Raw genomic sequence first — 10,392 nt, 5'->3', positions numbered from 1 at the left:
AACATAGTGTAGTGGAAACTTCCTGGAATCTGAGGGTGGCCCTAGCAAGGATATCTCGTAATGGAGGATACAAAGTCTAAACTGGTCATCTTTTATAGCCAGGCAAAGCTTCCAGTGGTGAGGCTGGAGAACATTTTGGTTCAACTGTTGGCCAAGGTGGTCCCATGGAGAGCTTAAACAACATGGCTGAAGCTAGGAATGAAGGTTGCTCTCTGAAAACTAAAAGCAGAGCTCCACTGTTGGAGGACAACTTCCATTCAGCTCGCTGAGCCCGGAGGTCTAATTGGTGCCTGCATGGACCCTTCATCCCTATATTCTAGTTTCTTTGGCATAAGAGGGTACTCTGTAGGCACAGCAAGAGAAACCTGGATGCTAACCCAGCCACAAAACCCTTGACCTTCAATCTTTCCTGCCGTCAAGATGTGTTGGGGCAATGGTGGGTGAGAACTTTTGCGAGTTGCCAACCACTCACAAAATTTTGGTTTTACTTGAGGCCCATGCCACAAGAGGGAGTCCATGAAGGTGGAGTATTAATGAGTTCACTAGATCCAAGGTAAATGATAAATGGGTGTTTTATTGGGGAGCAACTTACACAGATAGAGTAAAGAACCTCCACAGCATTCCTGCTCCAGAAAACGCAGTCTCTGCCCTTTCAACGCCATCCTCGGACCCAATAAAGAGTTCCCACCCTGTGCATCTCTACCTTCCGGTCACATGCACATCTGAAGCCACGCCCAAAGGGGTGTGACCACTATCACAATTTCACTGGCTAGGTAAGATGCTACTTACAAGTCCATGTTCTACATTGCCTGGCTGGCTCAGAAACAAAGACTAAGTAGCCCATAGAACTAGAGCAGAGCCAAAGACTACTGGCATGCATGCACGTGACCACACACGCATACATACGCACACACACCAAATTAATGAAATGATCCCTAGTGATATTTTGATATGCTCATAGATAGGTGCCTTATCCAGTCATCATCATAGAGTTTCCTCTGGCAGCAGTTGGGGAGGGTGCAGAGACCCACAGCCAGACATTATGTAGAGAGAGCCTAAATTGGAGGACCCCGTCTGGTCCCTCTCCTCTGAAATCGGGGAACTCCACAGAATAGGGGGAGGAAAGAGTATAGGTTTTAGACAGGATGGAAGGTACCAGATCATGGCCAACTGAATCAACTAAGCGGAGCTCACATGAGCTCAGAGAGACTGAAGCAGCAAACATGGGACCTCTGTGTATATGTCATGGCTGTTAGCTTGGTGTTTTTGTGAAACTCCTAACAGCGGGAGCACATGTGTTTCTGAATCTTTGGTCTGCCCTTGAGACTCTTTTCCTCTTATTGGGTTGCCTCATCCAGCCTTGATATGAGGGCTGTGGCCTTGTCTTACTGTATCTTGTTTTGTTCTTTTTGACTGTTAAAGAGGAAACGAGGGGGGGTGTGGATCTGGGGGGGGAACGTGGGTGGAGCTAGTTGGAGTGGAGGCAAGAGAAACTCTGACTGGGATGTATTGCATGAGAGAATAATTTATTTTCAATAATAAAGAATATATATGCACACATATGTGTGTGTGTGTGTGTGTGTGAGAGAGAGAGAGAGAGAGAGAGAGAGAGAAAGAGGAGAGACAGAATAGGTTCAGATGTCACAGATTTACAGAGTCTTAGGCTATGTAACATTGAACAGATTGCTTTATACAAGACTTTTCAGATTCTGTTTGAGAATTGAACTGAACCCTGAGTCTCAGAGTTTGGGAGTGGGGTGTGGAATTTACTGTTTTCTTGGTGTGAAGCTATGGCATCTGGGGGTTAATTTCTCATGATCCTTTTGCCTAATTCAGGTACTGGTTAGTTTAGATTTTTCTCATTTAACTTAGTAAACACCAATAAAAAATGTCAGCACACTGCTATTCACAGAAGGTTATGGAGAGACCACTGGTACCTTTTCCAAATATCGAGTCTTCCAATAAATGGATTTGTGGGGCAAACACTGCTGTAGAGTTGCTCACTGCTGTTCAGAAACGGATGCATCTGACTGTGGCCTGTTGTGTTTGAGCAGCTGAGCTTCCTGCGGGTCTTTATGCAGGTCTCTTTTGACCTTGGAGTACAAGTAATTGCTACCTGCTTTGTTTCCCTGGAGCTGAAACTTATTGGAGGTGAAAGAAGCCGGAGAGATCACTTGTCCCAACAACTTCTGTTTCTGCCAGCAAAGGCGGGTAAAAGTGGCCTAAACCCCACACAGCTACTTCTCTAAAGCTAATCCATGCAAAGCCCACCCAGAGGACTAAGCCCTGCTCCCCCTCCCTGCACTTCTCAGGCATAAAGAACTTCCCATTTCCTCTACTCACATCCCACTTAGCTCTTCAGGAGTCTGAAGCAACTGAGTGAGCGTCCATGTGCCCTGTCACAGACTGGAGCACATTAAGGCCAGGAAATCAGGCCACAGCGCGTTTGTAGATCCGGTGCCGATTACTTCCCCCGTCAGATTGGGCATCCACCAATACGGAATGGATTTCTCTCTAATTTATTAAAGGTCGGTCAGCATGGATTGATAAAGGAAAGGCCATGTCTGATAAATTCACCTAAATTGAATTCTTGGGCCACATTACCACAGCAGATATAATTTATCTGGCTTTCAGGAAGGCATTTAGCGCTATACCACATAACAGATGCATTTACTAAGGCAAAACCTTGTGCGACGGTTAAGTGTCAGGTGGCGATTCTCGAAACAGGTTTAAAATGGCCCAGAACCCAACACTGGGTGTGCCGACAGGAGACACTTAAGGGTACAGACACAGGGGTCAGCCTCGGGGTCAATATTTCAAAGTCCTTGACCCTAATTATAATCTAATTTCCACAATGGTCATATCTCTTGAGAGCAAAATTGGGAAGAAGGGGACAGTTTTAAAAGAAACAGGCTGCAACAAGTTCTGAATTTCTTTTTTCAATCAGGCTAGCTCAGTAAGAGATGAATGAGTTATTCTTCTACCAAATGAACACAAATAAACAAAAGCACAAAGGCAGCCGTGAGAGGCTGTCCAACACAGAAGCCGGTAGGAAGTCTGAAGAGGACAGTGCCAGGGTATGGGTTTTCCTCATACTTCAAACTAAGCCTGAGTGGATCCACTGTGGACAGGGGAAACGGCATTTAGGGGTCCCAAGATATAAATAAGCTCAAATAATTACATAACTGTGAGTCATTAATGTCCTTGCTCTGGCCTCAAAAGGCAGGGGCACCTAACTCTGGTTTGAATTTGCCTCTTCTTGAAGTTAAGATTTATGCAGCAGCCTCACATCTTTATCCAGGCAATGTGGAATGGATTTCTCTCTAATTCATTAAAGGCCAGTCAGCATGGATTGATAAAGGGAAATCCATGTCTGATATACTTGCTTAAATTGAATATTTCCTCTGGGCTACTGCAAATGTGACCTGAGGTGATCGTCATCAAGAATACACTCAGACCCTAGCTTTAAACGGTGGCACTGGCTTATCCTCACCAACTTAGGAATCTAAGAACACAGCAGTATCTGACTCTAGGTTCTTATTCAGGAGAAAATACTGGATTTGAGATTAGCATCAGTAACTGGCTCCTAGGTCTATCTAAAGGTGCAAGTTGAGAATAGCTACAAATATTGAGTGGATAATAGAGCCTTGAACATGTGTACTTGAACACGTGCGTGTGTGCATGTCCCCTTATTGGTTCGATTTTCTCTGAAAACCTGGACTCATCTACACAGATATCAGAAACTGCTTCTATCCAGAATCTTAAAGCTTCCAGGTCAGGTGAGTATCAATCTCCATTTCACTTTTCTATTTCGAAAAGAAAAAAATAAACTTTTGTATCTAAGTGAAACAAAATGGAACAGTGATGTTACAGGCTTTCTGTAGCAAGGACCAGACTACACTGTATTCCAAAATTCATAATTTCACAGCTGTTATCCTGAGTCCTGGATCTAGGAAGTATTATTCTTTTAGCATTTATGACATAGTTTTTATATTCTCTTTGTGACTTAAGAAAATCAACTTTTACCCGGAAACTGTGGCCCTAAAGACGTCGAGTTTCAGCTCCCTCCCTGAATCTCCTTTCTTAGCAGCTCCTGGGACCATTCAATGCCTCCTTCTCAGGGGATTGTTTCATCCTTGGACATCCCAGGCAGCTGCATGTCCTTGTTTGGCCACAGGACCAAGTTCCAGTGTCCCTCATCCTTGTTCATTTCTCTGTGGTTCTAGTCTCAGGGCTTGCCCCGACGGGGTGCTAAAGTCAAGGCTGGAAGTGCAACCCAACAACCGGGTCCTGGAGCAGTCATCTGAGAGCTAGTCTTATGTCTGATCCAGGAAGGAGGGCAGAGCATAATTTTGAATGAAGAGACTGGATCCCTTACCAGCATCCATTCACCACCAAGGAAAGATGAGATAAGGGGAAGCTTCCCCTCACTATCAGTGACAAAGAAACCCCCAAGAACACACAGGAGACCCAGACAGAAGCAGAGCATGCAAATCCTAGTTCCCACCCAGTCCCTGTCTCCTCCCTTCCTCTGTCCTTTTCCCCATTCCCTCTTGCTTATTCTGAGGTTATCAGCACATGCCTTTTCCATAGTGTTCTGCCTTACCGTGGGCCTGCTACAATGGAACCAAGTGACTATGAACTGAAGCCTCTCAACCCATGAGACAAAAATAAAACCTTTTCTCCATGTGATTCATCTCTGTTGGGAGTTTTGTGACAGCAGCCTCTGGAGCTCTGCCTGTCACCCTGCACCTCATGCAGATATTTAGCTGCAGACAAAGAACAAATGTGGAGAAGGAGAAAGAGGATGTCTGTGGCTTCTTATCTTCTAGCCTTTCAGGCTTTATGTGTGATGTTGTTTTGACCTAGCAAGCTTATGTCTTCCTAAACCATGAAAGCAATTATTGTTGGATTTTCCTTTGAATTTAGCACGGGAAGGAAGAAGGACCAGGCATTTGCTGTCATGATTCAGTGGACTTGTTGGGGTAAGGCCACATTTCAGGATCATAAACTAGTTTCGCAGTGTCTTTTGAAAAGCTGCCAATTCACTTATCACTTCCATGTTTCTTAAGAACAAAGATTCTCTTCTCTTCTACTGTCATCTTGCCAAAAATATTATATTGCCACGGCCAGCAACAAGATGAGATGGAATAGAGGCATACATTAATTGTATCCTGAATCCTACCATAAATTCACTGTAGTCAATCTGGATGGGGAGATTAAAAATAACATTTTCAAAAAGTTACTTATTTGAAAAGCAATAGTTTTTAAAGGACAGAAATAAGAAGACATGGGATCATTCTAATTCATCTATGTCTCAAGAAGGGTCACAGCTTCTTGGAGGAAGGAAACAAACTATCTTTTCATGTAGCTGTGGTAACTTGGTCTATACACTGTTTACAGCATGCACTTACTGGACAATGCCTTGCCTAGTACGCCATGCTACGATCTAGCCAATAGGTATCCGGGCACATAGCAAATATCAAAGAAAGGATGGAGAATGTGCAAGAAAACAGAGGTTTAGTATCTAAACTGAGACACTATAAACATTATTCCAGTACAGCAGGCATTAACTGGAACGATCCTCTCAATTTAGAATGTGTAGACAAAAAGACTTGATGTTGCAAAGAGCATGAGTCTATTATAGATATAGACATCAATTAATGACAGGGCTGAGAAGAGGCACATTGAACTAGTTTTTGTGTGTGCCTGTGTGTTCATACATATGTGTGTGGGTGCCAGAGCTCAATGTCGGGTGTCTTCCTTGATTGTTTACTATTTTTCAGGGAGACAGGATCTCTTACAGGACCCAGGGCTCACTGAGTTGGCTAGATTGTCTGGCCAGCAAGTCTTACAGATCCCCTTCTTCTTGTCTCCTGTTCTTGTGTCTCCCTCCACAGTACTGCCATCACAGACATGTGCCACCATGCCCAGCTTTGAAGTAAGTAGTGAGGACAGAGGTCGGGCCTCATGCTTATGCGGTAAGCATTTTATCAAACGAGCCATCTCTTCATTTCTCTAAGTTAGTGGTTTTCAACCTAGGGGTCATGACCCCTTTGGAGTTAAACAACCATTTCTTAGGGATCTCCTAAGACCATCATAAAACACAGATGTTCACATTTTAATTCATATCAGTAACAAAATTACAGTTATGGAGTAGCAATGAACATATCTTTATGTTTGGAGGTCACCACAACATGGGGAACTGTATTAAAGGATCGCAGCACCAGGAAGGTTGAGAACTACTGCTCTAAATTATATTTAGAGGGTTGTCATGACAAAGTGTCATAGACTAGGTGGCTTCCAGAGTATAAATGATTATCTCACAATTCTAGGGACTTGGAGCCCGAGGTCTTGGGTTCATTTCAAGCTTCTGTGTTTGAATTGCCTTTCCATAGTCTTGTCTTCTTACCTCTCACTATTCCACACTCCTCTTCTTGTCAGCAAGCAATCTGTTTAGGGTTGCAGTCATCCTTGTGAGTTCACTTCATCTCAATTAGTTCTCTAAAGACCCTATCCTCAAACAACATTGTGTGATAATCAGCCTATGAATTAAGAGGAGACCTGACTGAGCTCACTGGTGACACTTACCCCTAGACAAGTACCAGCAATGTTTTATAAAGTATCTCCAAATGGCTGGGCCTTAAAATAATCAAGAAATCCTTACCTTCTGAGTCAGTCAAACTTGACAGATCATGGTCACTTGAGGCTGTGGCCACATGCCAATGTGTTTCACAAGAGTGGAAGTGGTGTGCCCAGTATTTGGCTATGATACTACTATGATAAAGTAGTGTAGCCATGGAGTTGGAACAGGGTGTGGGACATTGTCATATGTTTGGGCTAACCTTTAGTTGGGGATGATAGCACAGACTTACTGTAGGGTTGGTCACAAGGCAATAGCCAGAGAGATGTGGGCAGCAGGGACACTCCAACATTCAAGAAAACAGCTATTTACTAACAATAAAAATATTATAGTACCTGTGAGCACCAGTTGTATACCAGCCACTGTTGCAGGAGACCTGATCCTTCTTAGCTACAGAGGATTTAGACACATTGCTTAATAATATCATCCCTTCAGGCTTTACATTCCTACTTCATGTGAAAGTCACATGTCCACACAACCCAGATACCTGGAAGCTCAAAATATCCACTTTGCAGCAGTAACAGTATTTCCAGTTTATCATCAGCATAAAGATAAGATGGTATTCACTTCTTCTTTCTCTCTTCTCTTTCCTCTTATGCTTCTGGCACTCAACAATTGTATGAGTGGGAAAAGAAGGCTTCTCTCAAACCACTGTTCCTGGTTGGTTCTATGAGACTCATTTATAAAAGTGACCAGTTGACACATTGAGAATAAATATCCAGAAAAGTTTGGGGGGCAGGAAAGGTATCCACCCCATTGAAAAGAACAAACCATTTACCTAGACAAATAACATCCTTTAGTAAGCCTGCTCAAAGAATTTTTTACTGTGTTGTTTGGAAGAAGGAGAGCGAAGGGAACACACACACACACACACACACACACACACAAATACAGATTTGTATATATATATGAACATGAAGTCAGAAAGGAAATAGATTGGGAGCATTGGGGGAGTTCGGTGATGATGGATAAATATTATCAAAAGACATCATATAAATGCACTGAATTTTAAATGAACAAATAAAATTATTTTAAAACAAGAAACAGAAAATCCTAAAAATAAATAACTCATGAGTTTTAAATAAAAAAAACTGTTCTTAATTACTTGAGGTTCTTCATTTTGTTAGTTTGCCATCAGATTTTCCGAATTTAAAAGAGAAAAAATAAATGACTGCAAAATGAAGGGAGTGATGATAAAAAGCCAGCTAAGTATCATCAGTTCCCCACCTTGGTAGCAGCTCATTAGGACATGCCTTTTTAAACACTTTGAGTTGTTACTCTGAAAAGATACTAACTAGCCTACTAGCCATTTCTACCTTAATCTGAGCAGCAAGAAATAAGCACAATGATAAGGATGTCTTTATGAAGCACAAAAGTTCTTGAGTACAATTTCATTCTTCTGTGAAGCTTAAAATCAAAGCAAAGTCTCCTCCCTAGAGACAGGACAGAATACTCTTAAAATCCCCCAAACAGTAAAAACCCGGGATTTTCTCAGGTTTCCTTATCACTCTTCGAAAAAAAATCAAGTCCTAAATGTTCTTTCTTGAACTTATTAGAAAACATTTGCAGAAAAATAAGGAGGGAACCCCGGGACAGGAGATAATTTCACACAGTAAATAACTTCTGCCATGAGCTGACTTGCATTTCACCCCTGCCTGACAGGGAGATTGGGAAAGCGATCAAGCAAGGGGATTATGTCGTGTTAGAGCTAAGTATTGGAAGAAAATATGGCTAGAAAGATCTTTTATAACTTTTCTTCAATATGGAGGATGGAAAGAGGGAGGAAGATGACCACCAACAGTGGGTAAGAAAATGTAACTACACATGGCAGCTGCTGGAAGATAGATGAGCTATGGAATCCCAAGGCATGCAAACTCACTTTAGAGTGTGCAAGTGATGATTCCCTTTGATTCATGGCTGCAGATCTTAAGGGCAAAGAACTGGACTAGAGATGGGATGAAAACAGAAAGAAAGTCCTCTCCAGCTGGGAAAACAAAGGGTTCCTGGGATGATGCTGATGAGAGCACTTTAAAAGTGAGAACATAGGGAGGAAGGCAGCTGGAGAGTTTCCAGGTCCACTAATGATGCATGGAGCTGCTGACACAGCAGTTCATCCAGCCAGTGCAAGGGGGAACCACCCTGGGGACCTGACCTTTCTCTTAGGGGTAGACCCTAAGAGTCCAGGACACCAAAATCTTGAGTGTTTGCTTTATAGAGCTTTTTTCTTGAGCTCCAATTTAAATGTTTGCCACTGGGACAATATTAACTAAAACTCGTCGTAGTTTCTCCCTTTTCAAGCTTCATCCCCCTTAGCAGGTATTTGGTTTCTAAGATCGGAAATCAACAGGGGAGAAGACTTTAGTCTGGGTTATAAAATGAAATGAAACGCCTCTACTTTTTCATCCTCTTTTACTAAAATGCCTGGTGCTTTGCTCATGAGGCTGTGAAAATGCAACCTGCATTCAAAATATCCAATCACTTGGTGATTATTTCACCATCCCTGAACAACTGTGGGTCTTGGTATCTGTCAAGTTGTGAAGTTATATTGGTGTGAACTGAAATGTAAAGCAGCACACATGACAAAATCGTGTATCTCTGTCCCTCTTGTCTCCTTGGTGTTTCTCCAACTGAGGCAAGACGACATGCCCCAGCAAGTTAACACATGGGATACCCTTTGAAAAATTGTTTCAAATGATAGATTCCATACCACCTTAGGAAGAGATTTCTATTCTCTCCCTACTGAGCTGGAGCAGGAACAGCTCCCTACTTCTGGAATTAGTTCATTTCATCTTCAGCCTTCTGTATGAGATGGACTCTGCATTTGGCAAAGATGACAACAGGAAGGCTGAAGTCTGGCTGATGGAAGCCTGTGATTATCTGCACCTGTGCTGTAGAAACCACCAGCCTATTTGTATTCTGTGTCTAGAGCAAAATTCTTCCCATTCCATTGTGTCTAAGGGAAGAATGATTTAGATATATCCAGGTTTTTGCCTCATTTGGTGATAAAGCTTTGCTTTTAGGGCCATAATTGACTAAGTTTAGATCTTCTTGGAAATAATTTGCCAAATATGACATTTTGTTTCATAGTTGTTGCTTTGTCGTTGTTTCCTCCATAGCTGTTCTTTCCAGGGAGGGAGGAAATGAAGAGGTAGAGATAATAAAGTAACTATCCTTTGACATTTTACCAGCTCTGATGCTTCTGTGAGAATGTTGCAAAGAAATGCACTAATTACTCTTTCTCTGTACAACCAGGTACTTCCCAAGCAACAGCAAAATGCCCCTAGAGGTTATTCCATATCTTGGGTCAACAAACTATGGTCCATAGACTATAGTGTCTTATTTCATAGCTCCATGAAGTAAGAATAATTTTTACATTTGTTCATGCTTGAGAAAAAAACAAATACTATTTTGTAATATGTGAAAACTACCTGATTCAAATGTTAATGTTCATAAATAAATAAAATTATCTTAGAAAATAGTCAGGCACATCTAAAATGTGACTATGACTGAGTTTGCAATAACAGAGTGGAGTTGGGAGTTGTAATGTGCACAATATGATCTCCAAAGATGAAATTATTTTCTATCTTTCCTTTAATGCAGAAATGTTCTGATCACCAGTATAAATCTCCAAGTCTTTCTGACCATATTGTCTTAGAATCAAAAGTCTTTTGTCTGTCTAGGTCTATCCCTAGCTCACTTTTTACAGAGAATTTTTTTTACAAATCAGGACAAATAATACAAATAATAAT

Source organism: Mesocricetus auratus, unplaced genomic scaffold, assembly GCF_017639785.1.
Source record: "Mesocricetus auratus isolate SY011 unplaced genomic scaffold, BCM_Maur_2.0 Super-Scaffold_6730, whole genome shotgun sequence".
Taxonomy (NCBI): Eukaryota; Metazoa; Chordata; class Mammalia; order Rodentia; family Cricetidae; genus Mesocricetus; species Mesocricetus auratus.
Note: the sequence above shows the minus strand (reverse complement) of the source record.